Raw genomic sequence first — 11893 nt, 5'->3', positions numbered from 1 at the left:
GCCCAATGCGGAGCTCAATCCCAGGACTCCCGGGATCATGACCTGAGCCTAAGGCAAATGCTTAACCAACTAAGTCACCCAGGTGCCCTAATTTTTTCTTTTTTTTTTAACTAGGCTCCATGCTCAACCCAACTTGGGGCTTGAACTCACAACCCTGAGATCAAGACCTGAGCTGAGGGCAGCCCGGGTGGCTCAGTGGTTTAGCACTGCCTTCAGCCCAGGGCCTGATCCTGGAGTCCCAGGATCAAGTCCCACATCAGTCTCCCTGCATGGAGCCTGCTTCTCCCTCTGCCTGTGTCTCTGCCTCTCTCTCTCTCTCTCTCTCTCTCTCTCTCTGTGTGTCTCTCATGAATAAATAAAATCTTAAAAAAAAAAAAAGACCTGAGCTGAGATCAAAAGTAGGATACTTGACTGGGCCACCTTGCTGCCCCTCATTTTTTATAATCAGCATCTATCACAAATTTGGTACAATAGACAAATAGACAATAGCCTTTATGCATATTTATAGTCTATATAAGTTATATACTTATAAACTTTAGATGCTAGTGTAAACCTTAATTTTTAGGTGTAAGCTGTGTTGGCCAAATGAGAGTCCCTGATGTCTTTCCTCAAGTATCAGGAACTGAAATTTGTGAGCTTACAAGTAAATATGGAAAAGGACATAAACCACCACTAGGGGGCAAAATGAGCACAATATAAACATTCTACCGAAGTAAAATTCTAGAAACAAAAACATATGATTTCACTCATAGGTGGAATTTAAAAAACAAAACAAATGAGCAAAGAGGAAAAAAAAAAAAACAGAGGGAGAGAGAGAGGCAAGCCAAGAAACAGACTCTTAACTAACTATAGAGAACACACTGATGGTGACCAGAGGAGGGGGGGGGGGGAGGGTTGGGGGAAAGAAGTGATGAGGGTGAAGGAGGGCACTTGTCCTCATGCAATGTATGGAAGTGCTGAATCACTATATTGTACACCTGAAACTAATATTATACTGTGTGTTAGCTGAAATTAAAATTTAAAAATTTTTTTAAAAGTCACCCTTTTATATCATGAAAAAAATAAGCAAACAGTAAATGTATATTATTGAAGGTAGGGAAAGATTCTCTATTGTCTACAGAATAGTTATGCAAATAACTCTCCAAATAACTATACTTTACTCTATGAATAAAGTACTTGATTTAGAGATCATGTTTTTCGGAGGAATAACAGCAGGAAATAAGCAGAATGCTTGATTAGTAATTGAACAGCATAGCGAAATGCGCATAAAAGACGATGTCTACAAAACCACAAGATACTAACCAACATATTCAGTCTTGATGTAGCACTTTACCCTTTACTAGATGTCAGGGTCTGATACACATTTAGAATTCTTTCACTTCTTCATTGCTACTAATGTGTATTGGTCTCTTCGATTGCAAAAGAAAATGTATGCTCTTCTTTTTCCCCCTTATATCCCATTGGGAAGTGGTAGTTTTAAAATGTGAAAAATCTTTTTGACAGCCTTCTTTCAAAAGCTGGAGTTTAACTCCTTTTCCCTGGATACAGGCCAGCTTTAGTGATTTGTTTCTAGCCAATATCATGTGTTAAAAATGATGCTGTGTGATTTCCAAGGAAGGTGTAGAAGTGGTAATACAACTCCTGGTTGACTCTATCTTTCAGGATGCTCTTCCTCTGAATACAGCCACCATGATTTGAAAAAGCCCATGTTACAGGGAGAGGCCACATGCAGGTATTGTGGCTGAGAGTTCCATCAAAGGTCCCAATCTGCAACTAGCATCAGAAGTTGGAACTGTAGGGATGCCTGGGTGGCTCAGTGATTGAGCGTCTGCCTTTGGCTCAGGGTGTGATCCCGGATTCCTGGGTTTAAGTCCCACATCGGGCCCTTTGCATGGAGCCTGCTTCTCCCTCTGCCTCTCTGTGTTTCTCATGAATAAATAAATAAAATCTTTTTTTTTTTTTAAAGAAGTCAGACCTCTAAATGAACAAGCGTTCAGATGATTGCCATCCCCAGCTTTCAAACCCCCCAGCTGAAGCTGTGTGAGACAGAGATGAACCCTCCTTGCCAAGCCTTACCTAAATTACAGATTTGTGAGAAAAATTAATGCCATCATTGTTTTAAGCCATAAAGTTTCAAGGTGTTACTTTTAGAAAGCAATACATAACTGGAACGGGGGATAATGGTCTTTGGGAATACAGCACAATAATTTCAGAAAATAAACTCCCAGAGGATTATATTAGTGCTTCTGTGGAATCCAGTTGGCATGGGCCCACACACACCTACCCTGAAACCAATAAAAATATTCCCAAGATATGCTATCACTCAGTGTCAAATCCCATGTGTACTGATGCTCAGGACCATGGGGTCTTAGAGACAGATCAAACTTGACGTTTACAGGCATCATTATCACTGACGTCCATTGGCAGGTTGCTATAAACATTCTCCCAAGCAGCAGATCTGCAAAAGAGAGGCTTTTCTCCTTTCTAGAAGGTCTGAACCTTCTGGTTCATGAACAAGGAATGGCAAGGCTGGCGGGATAGAAACTCAGTAATGACTTCATCAAGCAGGAAGCCCTGAGGAATAGGAGCATTTCTCCAGGTGGATACATGAAGATGGCTAGCTTGCAGCCAGTCTGCAAGGAAGATGGGAATATCAGGCTTCTTTGAGCTTAAAACACCAAGAGGCAGAGTCTGTCTGTTGTGAATAGTGACTGGCATATGTTAGATTCTCAATAAATCTTGATGAAGTCCCAATAGTTCATTTTGCTTTTGTTTCTCTTGCCTTCATGGATGTATCTTGCAAGAAGTTACTGTGGCCAAGTTCAAAAAGGGTGTTGCCTGTGTTCTCCTCCAGGATTTTGATGGAATCTTGTCTCACATTTAGATCTTTCATCCATTTTGAGTTTATCTTTGTGTATGGTGAAAGAGAGTGGTCTAGTTTCATTCTTCTGCATGTGGATGTCCAATTTTCCCAGCACCATTTATTGAAGGACTGTCTTTTTTCCAGTGGATAGTCTTTCCTCCTTTGTCAAATATTAGTTAACCATAGAGTTGAGGGCCCATTGCTGGATTCTCTATTCTGTTCCATTGATTTATGTGTCTGTTTTTGTGCCAGTACCACACTGTCTTGATGACCACAGCTTTGTAGTACAACCTGAAATCTGGCATTGTGATGCCCCCAGCTATGGTTTTCTTTTTTAATATTCCCCTGGCTATTCAGGGTCTTTTCTGATTCCATACAAATCTTAAGATGATTTGTTCCAACTCTCTTCGTCAAGATAAGAAGCTTTTGCACAGCAAAAGATACAGTCAACAAAACTAAAAGACAACCTGCAGAATGGGAGAAGATATTTGCAAATGACATATCAGATAAAGGGCTAGTATCCAAGATCTATAAAGAACTTATTAAACTCAACAGCAAAGAAACAAACAATTCAATCATAAAATGGGCAAAAGACATGAACAGAAATCTCAGAGGAAGACATAGACATGGCCAACAAGCACATGAGAAAATGCTCTGCATCACTGGCCATCAGGGAAATACAAATCCAAACCACAATGAGATACCACCTCACACCAGTGAGAATGGGGAAAATTAACAAGGCAGGAAACCACAAATGTTGGAGAGGATGTGGAGAAAGGGGAACCGTCCTGCACTGTTGGTGGGAATGTGAACTGGTGCAGCCACTCTGGAAAACTGTGTGGAGGTTCCTCAAAGAGTTAAAAATAGATCTGCCCTACGACCCAGCAATTGCACTGCTGGAGATTTACCCCCAAAGATCAAGATGCAATGAAATGCTAGGACACCTGCACCCCGATGTTTCTAGCAGCAATGTCCACAATAGCCAAACTGTGGAAGGAGCCTCGGTGTCCATCGGAAAATGAATGGATAAAGAAGATGTGGTTTATGTATACAATGGAATATTACTCAGCCATTAGAAACGACAAATACCCACCATTTGCTTCGATGTGGATGGAACTGGAGGGTATTATGCTAAGTGAAATAAGTCAATCGGAGAAGGACAAACATATGGTCTCATTCATTTGGGGAATATAAAAAATAGTGAAAGGGACTAAAGGGGAAAGGAGAAAAAATGTGTGGGAAATATCAGAAAGGGAGACAGAACATGAGAGACTCATAATTCTGGGAAACAAACTGGGGGGCTGGAAGGAGAGGTGGGCAGAGGGTGGGGGTGACAGGCCCTGAGGGGGGCACTTGATGGGACAGGCACTGGGTGTTATTCTATATGTTGGCAAATTGAACACCAATAAAAAATAAATTTATATAAAAAATTAAAATAAATAAAATAAAATTAGACATAAAAAAAAGATTCTCAATAAATATTTGTGAAATAAATAAACATCACAAACAGCATCATTTAAGGCCTTAGCATTGGAACACTAAATGTAACCTGACCGCTATCCACCTAGAGCATCTGATGTAGTGAGATGGCTACAATGACTCACTTATTCACCATCTCATCTTCATTTATTTGTCACCTAGCACCTGAAAGTCACAGAGAGGGTACAATGATGCATCTGACACTAATCCTATTAGTAAAATTGATCAAATCCCTTGTTCTGATCACCTATTCACTTTATCAGTGAAGAAGAGAATGGAAGAACATATGACACTCAACACTGGACAGATGACATTGGCAGCAGCTTATTAAATCACATTTATTTCCAGTCCTTGTGAGGTGGACGCTGCAAGCCACACACAGAGCCATGTGGGGTTTGCACCCAGAAACAGAGTAAACTGGCAGGGGCTGTGGAAGACCAACTCTGTAGTATCAAGAGGGTGGGAGTGATCCCAGCTTTCCATGGGGGTATCATTGGCTTGTTTGAATAATTCCACCATCTTGTAAAACCAACTAGGTTGAGGACCATGTTGGGTGGAGCTGGTGTGGCCGATGGAGGAACTAGCCAGGTGTGGAGCCTTTCCCACTGGGCAGAGGACATAGCTGGAAAGAGAAGAGGAAGTCACTGCTAGGCTTTTAGGGCCCTGTGAGGGTGGGAAATGTCAAGGCAGCACTTGAAATTTAGGTCTTATACTACATCTCTTGGCCGCAGATCCTCCTTTGTAAAATCAGGTGATGGGAAACAAATGATCTCAAGGTTCCTGTCAGTTTTAATTTTCTTTAATTCTCATTACGTGAAGCCACTCAAATGAGAGGTCACACTTGGAGGCACTTGCTGTCCTGATTTGTCTGTGAAAGATCAGTCTATTTTTGTTCATGTTAGAGAAATCTCACTGAATTCAGGCTAATCTCCTAGGGCCCTCTGAAAATTTTAATGTGAAGCTGAAGCATTTCATTTCCAGCAAGTGGGAAGGGGAGTACATTACAACATTTAGCACAGAAGTCAATTTTGGAATTAACAGGAAGAGCTTTTAGAGAGTCCAGGAAATAAATGATATTTATAAGCCTAAAATCAACTCTTCTTTTAAATAATATTAACCTTTTTAAAGTAAAGTCTGAGCGAGAGTTAAGAAATGTTTATATTTTCTTCCAGAGGGAAAAATTCATTATCCCAGACAGTAGGGGATTTGTGGCTCTCATTAGATTCCACAAATTTAAGACTGCAGGAGAAGAGTCAAAAACATCTTGCCTGCTTAATTTTGATCAAAAGGAGAAAGGAAAAAAAAAAGTGTTTGTCTTTGACTCTCAAACCCAAATTTGCAGAACTTAATAAAAATTGTAAGTTTGATTTCACATGCCTCTGTTTTAAAACAAAATTATCCTCATCACAGGAAAAGAATTTAAGTTGACATTTTCAAGAGTCTTAGTAATAAAAACTTATATCTAAGTTCATAAAGAACATTTTGGTTAAGATAGAGTAACCTGTTCTCTCTAATAGTCATAATAGTAACCATTCTCTGCTCAGGGAGCATGTGTTCTCCAACATTTAAGAAAGAATTGAAGAAAGTAAGAATAATAATGAAAAAAGTGTACTGCCGCCTGTGGTCTTTAAGCTAGGATGCTCTCCCACTTAGCCACCTGTCTCATGCCCAGTGACCTATTTCTTATTCTGGCAAGACGCTGTTATTATCAATACATTAATATGAAATCAAATAAAAATAGAAAATTAGAATTCTGTAGCTTGGGCATGTGTACTCCAAAGAATGTTTCAAATTTATATTTAAATTTATCTGGATTAAAGCTCCCAGACCAGCAATATCTTGTGCTGAAAATACTGTCCTGTAACAAAATACAGTTTAATAGGACATTCTTTATAATACCAAAGAGTTAAACTGAATGAAGAGAGCAGTGGTAGCTTGCAATGTCTAACTTAGGGCGTCATGAAGAATTCTAATAGAAAAATGTAAAAAATGAATCACCTAAAGGAAGGGTCATGTATTACAGTCATTTCTAGGCTGTTCTCTTATTGAGTATAATAAAAGCTGATCCCTCTATCATTTTAAGGACCATTATATATTAAATTTTTATGGCGACTGGCTTACTTGGCTAGGACACTGCCATTTTCTTTCTTTGCAAAAAGACATATTTTCCACAACATAAGTCACCTTATGCTCTGTGCACTGTGAGAAGAGGACAGAAAGGGAGATGAAGTAGAAAGATGTGCGCATTTTCTTTAATGTTTGAAATAACATGAAACAGACCAGGAAAATCAAATATGAGTAGCACTGTTCAAAATTTTCAAGTATAACTGCTCTAATGTATTAAACCAAGAGTGCCTGATAATCAAAAGGTATTTGTGAGACTAAAATGTACAACACAGACAAGCCCAACTGGAAAAATCTAGTACAGAAGATGACAACAGCATATTTTTAATATGCTCCATAGGATCAAAGATACATTATAAAATAATACAGAATCTGCAGGGAAGCGCCAGAGTGAGTGTATGTAATTGATCTCATAAAGAGATAGTTTTTTCAAGCCCAATCACTGCAGTTTTTAAAAGTCTATTTTGGTTGCTGACAAGATCCTATGGCTTCTACGGCTATACAGATGCAGCAATAACAATAAGTTCAAACATTCATTGAGTACTTAGTATTTAGGCATTGATATTTGCTTGCATTATCTCACACAATCCTTGTAGCATGCACATAAGATGAATACTATTATTATCTTGCTCTTTAAACAGGAGAAAAGTAAGGCACAGAGACTTCACTAACATCATGGCTAATAAGTGGTAGAGGATGTAAATCCAGGCAGTCTGCCTCCAGACATGCATCCTTAACCACCATATATTATTAATTAAATTACATGATGATTATAAGGTAAATTTGAATATTAGGTGATAGGTCATGTGCCCAATGAGAAGATCATAAAAAATATTTTTTTATCAATTTGAATATATACACATTTGGGAATGCAGATACAATTATCGACATATTGTATCGATATGATACAATTATCATATATACATAAATCATATACATATCACACATATATAAAATCATGTTAGGTAAAGTAGCATATTCATTAGAAATAGTGCCTTTTTTTATATTTATGTTACATAACACAGCAATACAGCCTAGTGGTTTAGCACAGGGATTCTGGAGCCAGAATGGGTTCAAATATGAGGTCTAGTATTTCCTGCCTTATGATGTTTGACAAGTTATTTAACCTCTTTGTTATATTTAATTATATGTCAAATGTATAGTACCTACCTTCTCAGGCTGTTAGGAAACGTAATTGAGTAGAAAGGTGTGAAGCTTTTAGAGCAGTGCCAGACACATAGTAAGTATATACCCATGTTAGCTCTTAGTTTTTTTCCCCCCGAATGCTTCACTTGCAGCTTTGGCATGAGGGGTCCTGTCATACCGTAGCCCAGCCCTCTGACACTGTATTTTACAGTATCTCCCCTTCTAAGTTGTTTGAGATACAGAACTCCCAGTACTGCCACTGAAATTCTTATTCCAAACCACAATATTCATTCACCTCATATTAGAAATGTTTTATTTGCTTCTTAAGAGATTGTCTGATCTCTACAATAAAAATACAGCATTGCTTTTAAAATTAACTTTAAAAGCCTTTTTTTAAAAAAACATGAGGCATTTGCAATATTCAAGTCAAAAATCCCAAGAATAATTGCTAAATTAAATTTCTTTGCCTTTAAAAAACCCATTTTGTCTAAAAGCATCCAGTATTTTTCCAGGCAAATCTGACTTCCCAAGACAATAATTTATTGCTCAAAGTAAAATAATTGAAATAACAAAGGCAGAATTTGATGAGGAAATTCTTTTCAAAGGCATAAAGGAGAATTTGGAGGAAATATAATTGTCATGTTTGGGAAACAGAATGATATCATTAATATTCAGAGTTAGTGAAAACAGATCTTGGGCACTTATGTTGGTTTTTACCATAATTATCAGGTTTCATTGTGGAACTTGACATGATAAGTATAGCTGTCAAATCCCCGCCTCATTTGGTGCTTGTGGATATGGTTGAAGGTAGGGGAAACTATCTATGTTCACACTAGAATTTTCTGGCAAAATTCCCTGTGACATATTACTATAAAACAGACGAGAAACAAGGCAACTCTAAAATCTAAGCACCATTTCACTGCCTCCTAAAAAAACGAAATTTTCCACTTTGTCAAGTACGTAAAAGTGTTAGTTTGTATTCTAGTACGATTGTCAAACTAATTAGAAGATATCACTCAATTAGAATGTTCTTTCTTTTTGGGGGGGAGGGACACAAGTTTAGTACTGAGAGATTAAGTCTCAGGGACAACTAGGACAACAAGCCCACTTCATGATCCATCAACTCTTGACCTGGTTAAGCCTTTCTACTAGTGAAGACAACTCAGTGACCTTAACAGAGGTCAGCGCATTTACAGAGTACTGCAGTTTCCTGTAATATAACTTTCTGGAGACTATCCCCTGGGGGGATGCTACATCAAAAGAAAAAAAAAATTTTTTTCTAAAAAGAGAGGTCTACAAAATAGACTGGTATTCTCTAAGGAGTTTCTACAGGATTCTTTGGTTTATACTTCAAAGTCCAACAGCTTGGAAGATTTAATCATATAGCTTAATTTGTTTGCTTGTCTTATGGAGTAAGGGGCTGGCAAGGCTACATAGGAAGAGACAGGTAGGGCAACATGACTACGCTATTGCAGAGGGGTAGGTGACCAGGCTTACAAAATCCCAGATGCGGAAAATGTTATAGACAAGATATATTAACCAGAGAGAGTGGAAAACTAAGCCCCCAGTGGCAACCCATTCCAGACTGTCTCACTCTAGGGAGCTTTTCCCCCTTCCTTTCCATTCTCACCTTCACTTAATAAACTTTCACTTCACCTTATCCTTTTGTGTCCATGAGATTCATTCCGCAACTCCATGAGACAAGAACCTGTGACCCTGCAACATTATCAATTGGGGCAAGGGTTAGAGAAGAAGGAAAACCAGTAAATACAGTAATTGTTTGCCCAGATAGAGTATTTCAATAACAGCTACATCTAACAATTCATTCCTAAGCAGGTAATATTTTATGTTTATATTCTTATATTTTGTTTAAATTTGAGACTGATATCTCTTTTGGACAGGAAGAAATGGAAACATGAGAAGAAACAAGAGACTAGAATTTTCTTTCAACCATAAGATCACGAAGTAGATGAATTAATAGATTATTACACATTGGCAATAACTAGAAGCCCAGCTTCATAGATAGTATAGCTTAGAGAGTATAACCATATAATTTATCAATGAAACTGGGACATTTTTGATAGAGAAAAAGGGACGATATAAATAATTACGCTGGGAAAAAAAGCATAAAATGGGACAATATGGCTGTCTCCAGCAAATCTGGCTACATTATCATTCTTCCGAGTTGTGCAGATGGTATCTACATCCATAAGTTCTAAAATGGTTTATAAAAGTTGGTAAATTAAATAATTTGATGAGCTATTTCAGAAATTTTCTGGTGAAATTAGCTGCCCATTCATCTCAGGAGTATAGTCCTTGGTTTTTCAGTTTGTAATTTTCTTATTACTATTCTTGTTTGGAGGGGAGTGTGGAGTTGTTTTGTTTGATTGGTTTAATTTGTTTCATTATAGTGTGTATGTTGAAAAAAAAAACAACCTTTTAACCAGTGAAATTTTATTATTCTTTTGGAAACTGCTCCCAGAGCAATGGCCTGGTTTCTTTTGTAAAGACCATAGGATTCGAGGGCAGCATATAATGCAAGGGCTGATGGTATAAATTTTAATACTATAGGCTCTGAAGACAGTTCTGCTCATTGGTTAATACCATGGCATTTGGAATTAGGATTCCTGAACTTTCTGAAAGTGATTTAACACTCTGTGATTTATCACAGAAGCCAGAGCAATCAAAAGGAAAGAATCTACTTATAACACTCTTCAGTTCATAACCTTCAGTAGTTCTCCTTTGTCTTTTAGAACCAACACCAGAATCTCACAAGACACTCTTATTTCCTGGTCCTTGCCTATAGCTCCAGCCTCAACTACATGGCTCTTCTTGAGGCCTCTCTAACTATCCTGGCTTCATTTAAACCAGTGATTTAAAAAAAAAATAAAAAATAAATAAACCAGTGATTTCCAAACTCTGATTTTATCCAAGAGGCATTTTTAGTTGTCACAAGGTGGCAGCGGGGATGGGAGATGTGCTACTGGCATCTAGGTGGTAGAGGTCAGGAGCATTCTTCAAGGTCAGGGATGTTCTTCAAGCATCCTACAGTGCACAAGGCAGCATCCTCCAGGCACCTCCCCGGAGAATCATTTAGATCAAAATGTTAATAGTGCAAAGGTTGAAGTACTCTTATTTACACCTTTTCTGACACCATGTTTTCCCTGTTCCTAGGCTTTACACACTATTCTCACTGCCTGCGATACTCATGCTCTTCCTCTCCCCTCTTTTCCCTTTTCTTTAAGACTTCATTTATTTATCCATGGGAGACACACACACACACACACACACACAGAGAGAGAGAGAGGCAGAGACACAGGCAGAGGGAGAAGCAGGCTCCATGCAGGGAGCCCGACGTGGGACTCGATCCCGGGTCTCCAGGATCACACCCTGGGCTGAAGGCGGCGCTAAACCGCTGAGCCACCCGGGCTGTCCTTCTTCTTATTATTATTATTATTTTTTAATATTTTATTGTTATTCATGAGAGAGCCAGAGGGAGAGGCAGAGGAAGAAGCAGGGTCCCTGCAAGGAGCCTGATGCGGGACTCGATCCCAGGACCCGGAGTCACAACCTGAGCCAAACGTAGATGCTCAGCCAGGAGCCCCCCAGGCGCCTCTCCTTTTTCTTTAGCAACTCCCATTCACCCTTTTGATCAACACCTTCTCACCGTGGCTTTCCCGATTTTCCGCCGCAGATGAGTACTACACTCCCTCAAAGAATTACTTGCACGTAAGAGCATCAGTAACAGTTTCACACGTATGTCCAGGTGCTTGATACCCCGCCCCCGACCCCCCCAAGGAATCCCAGGTGACCGGCACCGTACAGCTTGTGTGCATCCCAGTATCCCCGACAGCAGGCACAGCCAGGTGAGCTGTCCTGCAACTAAAGGCTACTAAAGGAACATTTAACGGCCTCACTTACAAAAGGGGAATAATAGAGTACTCGTCTCGTTAGGTTATAAGGACTAAAAAACAGGCATACACTCCGTAACACTGTGTCTGAATCCCGGTAAATCCGGAGGGCCCGACGCTCTGCAGTTTGCGGACAGGGACGGACCCCTGCGGCCCGGCATCGGCGCTCGCACACCCTCCCCCGGGACGACCGGCGACCGCCCGCTTCTCCCTCCTCCAGAGTAACTAGCAATTGCTGCGCCTGCGCCTTTCTGCCTCTCCGGCTGCCCAGACTACCGGAAGTATTTTCCTTCTTCTCATTGGCCCGCCACTGGACGCATTCGTCGATACCGCGCATGCTCTATAGCGGGTCTCCCCCGCCCGCCCCCCC

At 39.7% G+C, this 11893-nt stretch overlaps 1 long non-coding RNA gene across 1 annotated transcript; it reads right to left on the bottom strand.

Moving 5' to 3' along the window:
* Positions 1–4662: 4662 nt before the first annotated feature.
* LOC140633582 (uncharacterized) lies at positions 4663–11795 on the bottom strand. The gene is made up of 3 exons (XR_012031162.1): positions 11534–11795; positions 9243–9328; positions 4663–4964 (listed from the first exon to the last, which is right to left on the bottom strand). It is a non-coding gene; the product is annotated as an uncharacterized lncRNA (long non-coding RNA).
* Positions 11796–11893: the final 98 nt, after the last annotated feature.

Source organism: Canis lupus, chromosome 5 (assembly GCF_048164855.1).
Source record: "Canis lupus baileyi chromosome 5, mCanLup2.hap1, whole genome shotgun sequence".
NCBI classification, from domain to species: Eukaryota; Metazoa; Chordata; class Mammalia; order Carnivora; family Canidae; genus Canis; species Canis lupus.
Note: the sequence above shows the minus strand (reverse complement) of the source record. Positions and strands in the feature narration are given on the sequence as shown.